The following is a 13,057-nucleotide window of genomic DNA, read 5'->3' as shown; positions in this document are numbered from 1 at the left end:
GTGCTGGAAGAACCTCCTAATGGCGTCTGGGGCTCTCTGTCCTCATGGTTTTCCATGGCATGGCATCTGAGGCGTGGTACAGACTTATGGAACTACTTCATCTCACAGCAGGTGAGATGTCTGATGACTCTGGACTATCACTGTGGCAGCAACACTAAAGGAAGGTGTCCCTCTCAGGTGTGCCGTCTCAACAGGTATTCTCAGGTCTCCATGTTGTACAGTCCCTTTGCACAGTTAATATTCCATAAAAACACATTGATAGGCATGCATGGCAACACCTGCTCTCCCCCCATCCAGCAGGTCCCCAAGAATTGCTTATCATCACATTCTTGACTCTGAACTTAAGATTGAAAAGAAAAGTGAAGGCAGAGAGGCCCAACTATGGACAACTTGTTGGGTATTACAAGTTGAAAACACTCAGTACATCTGGGGTTAAAGGTTTGTTTATGTTACTCACAGGAAGTCACATATTTCTCATGTAACCAATGTTCTTTAGCTGTAAGAAGCCCGGGAATTTTCTCCCTGCTCTAGGAGTTTGATTGGGACAAAAGTGTCAATGTTTTAGCATTTTATGGCTCCTCTTCCCGTCTTTGTTTGCTGTTCTCAAGAAGAAGTAAGAGTAGCCATAATTGCTCTCTTCTAGTCTTGTCTTTGTAGAGTAAGAACGTAGCCTATTTAGCTCCGTTGTTATTTTCATCCCAGTTAACCTTCCCTATGCTAGAATTTAGTAAAAAAAAAAACATTTTAATCACACATGGACGCTCAGTCTGAATTATTTTACTCAGGCTCTGCTGGGCTATATTATCTCTGCTAAATACCAATTTTTCAATATCTCACTATCACCCAACTCAAGCTGGAGTAGGCCCACTAGTGTTCACATTCATCCTTAGGAGGAAAGAGGGATGCTTTTGCCTCACAGGTGGGAAAAGCTTCATGTCAGTCGCAACCCTTTTCATCACCAGAGAATCCCCCTAGCCTTACTAAGCCTTACTTACTTAGCCTTACTAAGTATCAGAGTAGTGGCTCGCAAGAGAAACCTTCTCAATAGCTGGAGTATAAAAAGGGTGCCAATAGGAACCAATAGGTGGTCTACCCTGAATGCAGGAACCCTTCTGTCGAATGACTCCATCTGTGAAAGTTCTCACGACTGCACCTTCCTGGCTCAAGAGGTTTCAACCAGCCTCTTAGACCTGAAAGACTGTTCCACTGGAAGACTGCGAGTATATCCTTTTTGTGGACGGGTCTAGCCCGAGGGTAAAAGGTGAAAGAAAATCTGTATGGACGTTGGGTTCAAGCGGCCCCTTGCCTCGTTCAAAAGCCAAATAAGTCCTAGACTCTCTCCCCATGAATTGTTCTTTGGGTTTCCCCCCACCAATCTGTAGACCAATGGGAGTGACACACGACTCCTTCTTGCAGGGAGATGGTAAGCAAAGCTCATATCTGCTCTACTGGCAGTCCCGGTGAAAAGCTCTTTCCAGAGACACAGCAGAATTTCAGCCCCTGAGAGCAGATGCTGCTGTCCGTTCCATTCACCCAGGAGATGAAATCTTATGAGAAAGGGAAACAGGAGCTGTGACCCCCAAGTGGGAAGGCTCCTCCTTAGTTCTCCTGACTAGGCCTGTGGCCATGAAAGTGTGCGGAAAAGATGCTTGGATCCAAAGTTCAAGAGTGGCACTTCTTTTATGACTTTTAGAGATTTAATCATGGTTTGCTCATGGATTCGAACCTGTTTTCTCCGCGCAAATGGGGGCAAGGATTGAGGAGAGTCAAGAACTCCTTTCTGTTCCTTGCAGAAGGAACTGCTAAGTCACTGCTGGTTTTGGGTCCATAGTCCAAGAGATTTTTAGTCAGGAACACCTCTGCTCTCTTCCCCAGGGAATGGCTCTTTCTGGCAGAATCCCCCAGGAGCCCCAGTCCATAGTACCGAGCATTCCTTCTTTGACCAATATGTGAATGAGTCATGGGCTCCATCAGCCTTGAAATGGGTCCCTCGGAGGGCACGGGTTAACCCAGGAAAAAAGCCACCCTTTTGCTCAACTCAGAAGAGTCCGGCTTTTACTCCTATAAATACTTTTTGCCTCGTTTCGCATTGACCCATTATATAGTTGTAATGCCACCACTGTGGTTTATGAACCTCGTGGCAACTGAAGTATTCCAACAATGTGGCTGGGTCGCCATGAAAGGTCTACCCTCTAATTATTCTGGCATTTGCACCCTTGTATATGCAGAATCTGCAGGGACAATCCACGGATCCCTCGGAAAACTTTGTGTCCGGAACTATAGGGCCACTGCTGCTTCAGGGGAAACTGCCTGAGAAAGTTCTTTCCCTTTTACGGGCCTGCAGCCAATCTTAAAACACCTCCATGGGCCTAGAAAAAAATTAGAAATTCAGCCTCTCATGCCTGGCATAAAAAGTGCAATGACGCTGTGTTGCCAGAGGCACTGCAAGGGCACCCCACTTCTAACCTGACCCTGAGACACACAAAACTCCTGCCAAGGAAGGCACTCCTGGTTCTGAAACACAGAGCTAGCCACAGCTCCGAAAAAGAGGTCTCCATTTTCAGATGACAGGCAACCTCAGAGCAAGCCTCCAGTCTTCCCCCTCCACCCAGCAGAGATTATGCTTAAGGAATGACAATGAGTTCTAGCAGGTAAAGTATCTGCATTTCTAAGCCACTTGGCAAATAACTCGGTCTCCCGTAATTCTTTGTACTGAATACTTGTCTTTCCTGCTCTGTCCCTACTGGGATAAACCAATCAATCACTCAGATGTTTAGCCCATCTTTTGTCTATACTTGAGAGCCTTTTCAAAATACCCAGTGGCCAGGAACATTAGTGGTCAGATAATCCATTTAAGTAGCCACCCAGCACCTGGCTTCTATTGTTAAATCCAGACCCCGCCTCTCTGGAAGCTCATTGGTCACATCTAGGCCTTGCCCATCCTGAGGCCACACACCCCTGGGACTCATCATTGGTCCAGGCAAGCTATTGTTCTCACCTGAGACCAGCGCACAGGGCCGCCCATTGGTCTGCATTGTCTTCCAATGGGTATCTCCCAGCGAACACATGGCCTCAGACTGTGTGTTTCCTGCCATGATGCCAACTGGCAGGCCACCCCTGGAACCCTCCGGGTTTTGGGTCACAACCCTTCTTCATGGACAATCACCTCTGCTTCCTTAAGTCTGTAGTGTGTGTGTGAATGTTTAATTATTGTGTGTTTAATAAAGAAATCCTTATTTTAGCCATCCAGTCTCTTTGTCTATTCCTGGGGTCTTGGGAATTCTAACTCTGGTATACACAGGTCTTATCCTATAGCTAAGCCAATTGCATATTAATAATTATAATTCCCCATCTTTATTAAATAATAGAGCAATTTGGCTAACAGCTGGTCAGGGAAGGAGGCTGGCCCAGCAACCCGGAGATGCTGCCAAGGACGCCAAGCTGCCCGCCCTAACCTGGAAAGCTATAAATGATTAAACTGTGTTCTTGTAATCCCTGGGCAAGAGCCATCCGGGTGCCAGGGAAGGCCTTCGTTCACCTTAAGGAGACCCTAGAGAGCCTGGCAGATGAAACAGGGTGGAGTCCGATGTCATCAGCCCAAGAACAGGGTGAGGTTCGGCAGCTGGCTCTTGACCGGAGCTCCCTCTAAGCTCCACAGTGTGGTGAGCAAAAAATTCTACCTTGTGAATGAAAAAAGCCAGCGGCGTTAAAATTGTGAGCGAGTCTACATTTGACTAGTACGTAATTGAGTTTCTTAGAAGATTATTTCCATAACCTTGTAAAAATCTCAGAAGATCAGGGCTCTTTTTGTAGAAACAGCCCAGCAGGAACTCATTAGCATAATAGGCCGCACCCGACAGCAGGAACTCAATAGCATATTGGGCCACACCTCTGACAGCACAGCTCATTAGCACATTAGGCTGCACCCCCATGTTACCAGAAGTGTGGTTATCCAGCCACACCCACCTTTTGCTTGTTAGTGTTTACCTTGTTTGTTGTCAAGACCCAGGGCTTTTTTGTAGAAGAACTCCTTTGCATGTTAGGCCACACGCCCCTAATGAGAATCCTAATGGGTTTCTGCTGTTGGGTGTGGCCTATTATGCTAATGAGTTCCCGCTGGGCGTGGCCAACTTGGGAGCCAGCCGGAGATCCATTCCTGTGCGTTCCTCCCCAAAAATAGCCCTGGAACGAATTATTTTAAGCTATATTTAAACTGTATTTTAGGAATAATTTAAACATTTTAGGAATAATTTAAACATTATAAGAGAAAACAGAATCAAGTCAAATCTCATTACAGAGCATGTTGTCGTCTAGGGAGTAGCCCAGGCCTACGGAGAAAAGGGTGGGGCGAAGGAAATCTTCTAGTCTACTTTGAAGGTTTTGTTAGTGAAATATGAAGGATTTGCAGGTCAAGTGTAACAGAGGTGGAACAATCACTGTCAGAACCCAGCCTAACCTAACAAACAGGAAGTTACTTCAGTGTTATCAACCTGCCCTAACTACTTGTTGATTCAAATATTTATATCCCACTTTTACTGTGACTCAAGACATCTTACAGATCATACGGAAAGGCATCTTCGGGTGTGCTCCATTATACCCTATGGGGACATTATAGTTAAGGAGCCCAATTGGCCACAATGAAGAATTGATCTGGGGATATCTGGGGCTCGGGGGGGGGGGACTGCTGGTGCTTCTCCTCAAACCCACCCACCCCCGTTCCAAAATAATTGGACCAGAGAGTCCAATTCTACAGGCCCCAAAAGAAGGTGCCCCCATCAATAGGATTAGGGTTGTTCAACCAATCAGAAATTGAAAAACAGAATGGCAGCAAAGCATAAGCCTTAACATTAGACATTAAGACACAGATTACATATCTGAATAGCTCCGTTTTTCGTAGTCTGCAGAAAGCCAGGGGAGTGGGAGCAGTGTTCCCTCTAAGCTGAGTTAGTGTGAGCTAGCTCACAGTTTTTTAGCCTCCAGCTCACACATTTTTGTCTTAGCTCAGGAAGGAGGGCTCCAGAGCAAACTAATTTATGCAGCAGCCAGAATCGCTCGCTCACAACTTTAATGCCGGTAGCTCACAAAGTGGGATTTTTGCTCACAAGACTCCACGGCTTAGAGGGAACATTGAGTGGGAGCAGTCCTGACCTCCTCAGGCAGGCCACTTTTTAAGGTGGGGGCCACAGCAGAGAAGGCAGCTGTCGATTTTTGCCCATTTGTAGGTTGGGACCTGCGGAAGAGCTCGCTTTGCTGAGTGAAGCTGTTGTGGCGGCACATGGGGGGAGGCGGACAGTGCACTACAATAGTCTATTCTGGACGTCACCGTGGCGTCGATCCAGGTGGCCACGGATCAGCTGGATCAAGCTAAGGGGCCATCTTCTGGGCAGGGCTGAGTTCGGAGGAAGCAGTATTGGCAGCTGGGGAAACTTGCTTCTGCAGCAATAATGTTGGATCTAGTATGTAACCCTAAATCTCTTAACTGAGTCACCAAGGGTCAGCCGAACACCATCAGAAGTGGGGAGCACACTGTGCTTCAAAGTTTCAAAAGTTTATTACGATCATAAGACCAGTCACAATAAATACAGATAAAAAGGAAACGTTAAAATGAATACATAAAAGATATGGGATATATCTGCAAAAGACACACTCGTATATGTGTAAAAACACACACTCATTTCATTAATTTATTTCCCAGCAACTGATGTTTCCTTCATCAAGTGATACCACTTTTTGAGTGCTATCACACAAAATTTTACTATTGCAGATGATATAGTTCTCTGACTATCACCTTATAGATATACCTGAAGGGTTTCAGGACTAAAAACTATATAGGCCCCCCGTCACATGGGCCAGATAACGTGGAGGGGGCGGCGTAGCCATTTGCGCCATCGCAGTTTGATCCACAGTTTGATCAGACGCGACGGTGGTTTCGGCAGTCAGTGCCTGCAGCAAAGATGACAACCGGCGCAATCACACCAACCACATCCGTCAGCAGCAGGTGGCAAACCAGCTGCTAGTACTTGTTAGCAGATAGTTTTTAACTGCGGGTTTTCGGCAGGAAGCCACGGGTGCGCTACACTTGCCAGATGTGGCGGTGTGATCACACACGGATAATCCGCCTGGCATCCGTGGCAAATTCATCATGTGAACGGGGCCATAATACTGTAATGGTTTAAAGCTGCAGAGTAATGGGATAATTAATTGAAGTCCACACTCTGAGCATTCTAAAGGTTTCTCCCCTGTGTGGGTTCTTTGGTGCTTTTGAAGATTGCCAGTGTAACTGAATCTCTTTCCACACTCTGAGCATTCAAAGGGTTCCTCCCGTGTCAGTTCTTTGATGAAGTTGAAGACTGCCACTCTCATTGAATCTCTTTTCACACACTGAGCATTCAAAAGGTTTCTCCCCTGTGTGGGATCTCTGATGCAGTTGAAGATGGGCACGCTGACCAAATCGATTTCCACACTCTGAGCACTAAAAAGGTTTCTCCCCTGTGTGGGATCTTTGGTGCTTCTAAAGACAAGCATTCTCTCTAAACCACATTCCACACTCCAAAAATGCAAAAGGTTTCTCCCCAGTGTGGGTTCTCTGATGCAATTTAAGACTGTCACTCCGACTGAATCTCTTTCCACACTCTGAGCATTCAAAAGGCTTCTCCCCTGTGTGGGTTCGTTGGTGCTTCTGAAGATTGCCACTGTGACTGAATCTCTTTCCACACTCTGAGCATTCAAAAGGTTTCTCCCCTGTGTGGGTTCTCTGGTGCTGTTGAAGAATGCCACTCGTACTGAATCTTTTCCCACACTCTGAGCATTCAAATGGTTTCTCCCCAGTGTGGGATCTTTGGTGCTTCTGAAGTGTGCCAGTGTGACTGAATCTCTTTCCACACTCTGAGCATTCAAAGGCTTTCTCCCCTGTGTGGGTTCTTTGATGCTGTTGAAGAGTGCTACTATGACTGAATATCTTTCCACACTCTAAGCATTCAAACGGTTTCTCCCCTGTGTGGGTTCTCTGATGCTGTTGAAGATTGCCACTGTAGCTGAAACTCTTTCCACACTCTGAGCATTCAAAAGGTTTCTCCCCTGTGTGGGTACTCTGATGCCGTTGAAGATGGCCACTCTAACTGAATCTCTTTCCACACTCTAAGCATTCAAACGGTTTCTCCCCTGTGTGGGTTCTCTGATGCTGTTGAAGATGGCCACTGTAGCTGAATCTCTTTCCACACTCTGAGCATTCAAAAGGTTTCTTCCCTGTGTGGGTTCTTTGATGCTTCTGAAGACTACCATTGTCTCTCAATCTCTTTCCACACTCTGAGCATTCAAAAGGTTTCTCCCCTGTGTGTGTTCTCTGATGCAGTTTAAGAATGCCACTCCGACTGAATCTCTTTCCGCACTCTAAGCATTCAAACGGTTTCTCCCCTGTGTGGCATCTTTGGTGCATCTGAAGAGTACCACTGTCTCTGAATCTCTTTCCGCACTCTGAGCATTCAAAACGTTTCTCCCCTGTGTGGGTTCTCTGATGCTGTTGAAGATTGCCACTTCGGCTGAAACTCTTTCCACACTCTGAGCATTCAAAAGGTTTCTCCCCTGTGTGGGTTCTTTGATGCAGTTGGAGACTGCCACTCGCACTGAATCTCTTTCCACACTCTGAGCATTGAAAAGGTTTCTCCCCTGTGTGGGTTCTTTGGTGCAGCTGAAGTTTATCACTCCGACTGAATCTCTTACCACACTCTGAGCATTCAAAAGGTTTCTCCCCTGTGTGGGCTCTCTGATGCTGTTGAAGACTGCCACTCCTACTGAATCTTTTTCCACACTCTGAGCATTCAAAAGGTTTCTCCGCGGTGTGGGATCTTTGGTGCTTCTGAAGAATGCCACTCCTTCCATATCTGTTTTCAACCATGCCTTTCTTTCTCCTCGTTCCACCTCGATTGCTGACATTTTCTTTCAAGTCTTCATTTTCATCTTTAACTGCCATTTGCTGATGAAGTTCGTCACCCACTTCATTACTCTGATGATCTTCTGCAAGATGAAATAGAGAGATCCTGTTAGCACCTGATTGGGCTGGTAAGGTCCAAAGGCATCTATGTGACTGCAATGGAAAAGGATTTATGTTCCTTTGGCCTCATCCACCCTTTCGGTGATCTTAACGACCTCTCCACCTTTCCCCAGAATATAGTCTTTAAGGATTCCTCACACCCTCCCCCCCAAGTGCCACAGATGAGCTCTTGCCCACAAGGACCTTCTGAGCCTCCAGATTTCAGGCCCTCCCTCCCTCCCCAGCGGACTGTATGATTGTAGGAAACATTGCTCAGAAGTGAATCAGAAGTCTCCCATGGCACTTCCTTGCCCTTTCCCTTGACATAACCGTGAAGGATACTCACTCTCAGCCAGCTCATTTGGGAAGGAAATATGGTCTTGCGATCCTCTTGACGAAATCCTCAGCCTTTCTTTAGATGCAAGGCCGTTGTCTATCTCCACCATAGTCTTTCTCATATGCCTGCCTTTGTTTACAGAGAGACAGAGAAAGTGATCATTATATGGGGAAGGAAAGAAATTCAAGAGTAAAAATTCTTCTGGAAGGATGAACCCGTGGTCAAGATCAAAGCCCACAATCCCAACCATTTTAAGTGGAATAGATCTGTGAGGCAAAGTATCCTAGTTCCCGCAAGGGTATATGTGAGTATTAAGTAACTTACTCTGAGTTACAGGTATTTGTAACTTAAGTCTTCCTGCAGCTAACATCCTTATCCTTTTCAGGGATGGACTCAAGAATGCAGCCATTGGTTAATAGTAATTGGTTAACTCTGAAAACCTGTATCCAATTGTGTACCAGGAGGGAAGGGGAATTAGGAGGGAATTGCCTCTGGACAATTCCATCAAGGAGGACCCTTGATTGGGTCATTAGGACCACCTGACCCTAAGAGGTAGAAACACGTATAGACAAGAGGGAAGCCAGACTAAATTTATGCTCATGCCATGCTAGTATGTCTTGAGATTTTCTTGCTGCATCATGATGAATAGTTTTCTGTAAACCAACTTACGCTACAGCTGGAATACTTATGCTGCAACAAGAGGTTTCACCAAATATTGCATGTATTACATAGAACACTTCACTTTCCTTGTTATTCTGTAGTTGAGCTGTAGCGACACTGCTATTCAGTGATGTTTTATTTTTAAATCCTTAACAAACCTTTATTTATTTAAAAGGGGGTCTGCTTTACCTCTGTGCTTTCTTCTCATGAACCCACTGAACTGGGTGCTGCTCAGGTATAAAGAGTAGTGACTAGTGTTCCCTCTAAGCTGAGTTAGTGTGAGCTAGCTCACAGTTTTTTAGCCTCCAGCTCACACATTTTTGTCTTAGCTCAGGAAGGAGGGCTCCAGAGCGAACTAATTTATGCAGTAGACAAATAGCTCGCTCACAACTTTAATGCCAGTAGCTCACAAAGTAGAATTTTTGCTCACAAGACTCTACAGCTTAGAGGGAACATAGGTAGTGACCCAGGGAGATTGCGGCTTCCAGATCACAGGATGAGCAGACGTCTGGGATCCCATTCAGGGGGAAGGGTGTATTGTAAAGGCTGGCAACAGAGAAATGAGGATCCGGCCCCTTCCAGAGTCCTTCTGAGGGCCTCCCATCCCTCCCTTTGCCTCAGGCCAGGACACCTTCTCTGGTTTGGGTGATGGCCACAACACTGGCCTCTATTGCCCCTGGGCAAGAACACACCCAGGAGGAACACATGAGGCTGCTTCCTACTGAATCTGACCCTTCGCCCATTGAAGTCAGTGTTATCTGCTCAGTCCGGCAGGGGCTCTCCGGTATCTCAGGCAGAGGTCTTTCACATCACCTCTTACCTGATCCTTTTTACTGAAAATGCTGGGGATTGAACTGGAGACCATCTACATGCCAAGCAGAAGCTCTGCCAGGGAGCTACAGCCCCCCACCCCCTAGTAGCAGGACAGGCCTCTAAACGGTGAAAAGCTATTCAATATTTTGATTCATGCCTCCTCAGAACGGCAGCAATTTGCACCTTTGGCACCAAGGAAAGATCCCTTACCCAGAAAGGTCACATTCTCGTAGTTCTCCAGCATGACTTCCCTGTACAGAGCTCTTTGTCCCGGATCCAGCAGGGCCCATTCTGCCTCCGTGAAATTGATGGACACCTCCTCAAAGGAAAAGGGACCCTGAAAGGAAAAGCAGATTCCCTCGTCAGAGAACACGCCGGGCAGAGACGGCACCCCGGGAGGGAGTATTCTGGGAAGGTACAGGATGTATGACTTGAGTTGGGTAAAGGGAACAGCGTTCAGAGGATGTCTCGCCCGGACACCATGTAGAAACGGCAGAAGCAAGTGCTCCCCCGAGAAAAGAAGAGGGACACGGGCTGTCCCCCCTACTCATCTCATTGTTGGCAGAAAGATCAGCGAGCCTGGGGCATTTCTGTATAATATCTTGGATTGGCTGAGGCCTCTCTGTTTGGTTCCTCTCCCATGAGACTTTGCAGGCTTAGCTGCTGTAATCTCTCAAGCCTCTCTCTAGCCTGACAAGGCACTCTGTTCCAAAAAGAATAGTTTTCATTTCTCTAGGTCTACCATGTCACCCTCATACTGTGTCAAAGACTCCTATTTTTAATTTATTTATTATTAAATGTATACCACACCCTCCCCGAATGGGCTCAGGGTGGCTAACAGATGAGGCACATATGCCAAGATTAAACAGGTAAAAACAGGATAAAACAAGCAATAAAACAATCGTTCATATAAAAATTACAAGTGCTCTAGATGTCACAAATAGCTGATGGGGTCACACATGACAAAGTGGTCCCAGAGCGACACAGTAGACTCCAGGTAGCACAGCGATCCCTCCCTCCTCCCAGGGCCGTCTCGTTCCCCGATGACATCCACTCCATTTAGTGGTGGTGGTACGGTGATGGCATAGTGATGGTGGTGGCTCCTACGCAAAAGCCTGGCGGAAGAGCTCCGTCTTGCAGGCCCTGTGGAACTGCACCAGGTCCGGCAGGGCCCGGATCTCCTCCGGGAGCTCATTCCACCAGGTAGGAGCCGCTACCGAAAATGCCCTGGCCCTGGTAACAGCAAATTTAATATCTTTGGGACCTGGGGTTACCAGTCGATGTTGAGTCCCCGACCGTAGTGCCCTTGGGGGAACATATGGGGAAAGGCGGTCCCTCAGGAAGGTCGGACCCTGGCCATATAGGGCTTTAAAGGTAAGAACCAGCACTTTGAAGCGAATCCGGTACGCTATTGGCAGCCAGTGCAGCATTTTCAGGACAGGTGTGATATGGTCCCGCCCTAGTGAGACCCATCAGCAGCCTGGCCGCAGCATTCTGCATTAGCTGCAGCTTCCGGATTTGCGACAAAGGCAGCCCCATGTAGAGAGCGTTACAGTAGTCTAGCCTCGAGGTGACCGCCGCATGGATCACTGTGGCCAGGTCATCGCGGCCAAGGAAGGGGACGAACTGCCGAGCCAGCCGAAGATGGTAAAAGGCCAACTTGGTAGTGGCTGCCACCTGGGTCTCCATCATTAAAGAGGAGTCCAGGAGCACTCCCAAACTCCTAACCCTCCGATGCTGGCACCAAACGTGCCCCATCAAAGGTCAGGAGGTAGGCCCCAACCCCGAACTGACCCGAATCAGGCCCAGGACCTCCATCTTCGCCGGGTTTAGTTTCAGCCGACTCAGCCTGAGCCAAACAGCCACGGCTTGCAACGCCCGGTAGAGGTCTTCTGGGCTGAGGTCCGACTGGCTGCCCAACATCAGACAGAGGTGGGTGAGAAGGTTTGTAGCTTCTGACAAGCAACATACTTTCTGAAGCTGGCATCTGTGCTTCCAGTAAGGTCAGAATAAAATTTACAGGTAACATTCTTGACTGTCTAGGATCACTAGGACATGAGTTCAAGTTGAATATTATTCTTTTTATTTTGATATTCTTCTGCTAAAAGTTAACCTCACGTCATCCATGTGGGCTGAACTTTGGGTACTGAGGGTATAAATCGGAGAAGACTTCTTTGCTCTGGGCTGGTCTCCAATCAGCTCTCTGAGAGCTCTTGCTGACTAGACCAGGGCGCTCCGTATTTCACACTAGTGCACTAGGTTTGTGTTGAAGTATTCCATGCTGAATATGGAAAAGTTATGTTTTCATCCTAAAAGATCTGTAAGTGCTAAAGTGTTTTCTGCCCTAAAGAAGGTTCTATTGTCAATAAACTGGTTTTGTTTGAGAACTCTGGTCTCTCTCTATTGATTCAGTCACTCCTTTGCCAGTCTCCACCCAACATGGTGGACTATTTCCACCCAGGCAAATAGTCCGGGGGTCCCAGAATCCCGTAACACTCACCTCTCCTACCTGGACAGGAGATATGGCAGCCATTTCCACACCTCTGAAAAGCATCTCTTCAGTGCCTGTTACTGAGACAAATGAGGAAGGAAGGGTGTTTGCTGGCTGGTTTCCTGCTTCACACAACCCCTTCCCTGTGTACACTCGACACATTTCTAAACACTTTTTACTGGATTCTGAGAAGCAGAAGAGAAGCATATGGTACCCATGAGCCTCAGGGACTATCAATGTGACCAACATAGTTCAGACTTCAGTGAGACTTGTGTTTGCTCTGTGGGGAGGGAAAGACGTTGCGTGACACGTGACCGTCACATTCGGACCAGACGTGACTTGAGCGCATCTGGAGACTCGAGGGGAATAGGAGTGAGTTTTTGGACTGTCTCTTGGCAGGCTCACTTCCCAACCAGGTTTTCAGCCAGACGCAACATCAACATGACGTCACATCTGTCCCAAGCCCCTCCCCAGAGCTCCTGGGGGTGCCCGGCAACAGCCTACCATCCGTCCCCCCAGCATCCTATTTCCCACAGCGGCCTGGAAGCAGAGGCACAGAAGCCAGATTTGCTCAATATTATTGGTCCTGAGGAACTGGTTTTCAGAGCTCTGCTGCCCCAGAAGGTGGAGGCTGCTGACATCCACCAGTCTGAATAGTACTGCTGAGGTCTGCCTACTCCCCCCCCCCCCCGAAAATGTTTTCTTTTTTTTGGCAGAGGGGGCAAGT

General features: G+C 47.4%; 1 pseudogene; it reads right to left on the bottom strand.

Annotated features, from left to right (window-relative positions):
- Positions 1–1,434: 1,434 nt before the first annotated feature.
- On the bottom strand, positions 1,435–10,161 carry LOC107114272 (annotated as a pseudogene).
- Positions 10,162–13,057: the final 2,896 nt, after the last annotated feature.

This window comes from Gekko japonicus, unplaced genomic scaffold (assembly GCF_001447785.1).
Source record: "Gekko japonicus isolate JY-2015 unplaced genomic scaffold, Gekko_japonicus_V1.1 scaffold4748, whole genome shotgun sequence".
In the NCBI taxonomy this organism is placed as follows: Eukaryota; Metazoa; Chordata; class Lepidosauria; order Squamata; family Gekkonidae; genus Gekko; species Gekko japonicus.
Note: the sequence above shows the minus strand (reverse complement) of the source record. Positions and strands in the feature narration are given on the sequence as shown.